This window comes from Penaeus monodon, chromosome 32, assembly GCF_015228065.2.
Source record: "Penaeus monodon isolate SGIC_2016 chromosome 32, NSTDA_Pmon_1, whole genome shotgun sequence".
NCBI classification, from domain to species: Eukaryota; Metazoa; Arthropoda; class Malacostraca; order Decapoda; family Penaeidae; genus Penaeus; species Penaeus monodon.
In genome coordinates, this window is record NC_051417.1 from 35065853 (window position 1) to 35067038 (window position 1186).

Genomic DNA, 1186 nt, shown 5'->3' on the forward strand with positions numbered 1-1186 from the left:
GTATCAGTGTTTAAATGCTGTGCCATTTCCTCACGTTTACAGCTCCATTTCTGTTCACTGTATCTCCTCCAGTATTACAGTTTCAGGTGGTATTATAAGGGTAAATACTATAGCTGGTACCTAATCCCTCATATAGTTAAAAACCATCTTTCCTGTGACCTTCCTCACGTGGGGAGTGGGGAGGCTGGGCTCATCCGTCACTCTCTCAGAGCAACAGAGTATAATACTCTCCCCTAAATGTTGATAGACAAATTTACAACAGTATCAAGTTCCTAACTCAGATGAACAAACAAACTACCCCTAACGATTGCTGAATGAACCAAAGCACTTCCTAATCTAGGAGTTTCATGCTAGAACCTCCTTAAAGTGCTACAGTGCCCCTTAAAGCCCTACCACACTAGCACTTTTTCAATCAATTTTTGCATTCTATCATAATTTGAGGCTTTCCGCTAGTATCACATGCAAAGAGAACGCCTCCCAGACAAAGACAGTTGTGACTGTTTCTGTCTAGGTAACTAATTTCCGTATTCATCTGCTGCTTCAAAGGTTCTATACCACCAGAATGTTTTTCATTGATAAGATAAGTTCATGTAAACAGAAGTTAATATTCTAGAATATTTCTACATACAATATACATACTTATTTTTCTCTAAAATAACGTGATATGTATGAGAATGCCCATGTGATTCCCAGGACCTCACTTCATTGGCGCCAGGTTTGTTTACCCGAGCACTTTATCTGTTGCTTTGGTAGTGTGATAGGGTCAGTCCATTTGCATATGGAAAGTTCATATGGAAATCAAAAATTGACAGAAAAAGTGCTAGTGTGATAGGGCCTTTAGAGTCTTGAGTGTATACATATATTAGGATAAAGCTGCCTGCTAGTCTATTATAAACTTAATGCCACATGGGGAGATGGAAAGGGTCAAGAAATTACTCACAGCATGTTCACTTTTCTGTATTTTCCTATAAAACTCCTGCAAGAGCTTGCTATGTATTTTAATATCTTTAAAGAATTCACTGAAATATCAAGTCATTAAACGTTGTAAATCTGTAAAACCTAATTCTTTTTATAACCTTTATATCAAATCTACCAAGAAGGAAATATTTTCACTCTTCTTCAAATACACCCTGAAACTTTAACAGGCTTGTGTAGACCATCCTAAAATCAATCAGCAGAGGCTGTT

At 37.4% G+C, this 1186-nt stretch overlaps 1 protein-coding gene across 1 annotated transcript in view; it reads right to left on the minus strand.

Annotated features, from left to right (window-relative positions):
• The window catches only part of LOC119593838 (vesicular integral-membrane protein VIP36-like), a gene marked incomplete at its 5' end in the record, with an annotated part of 8741 nt that overhangs the window by 5145 nt on the left and 2410 nt on the right, over positions 1-1186 (minus strand).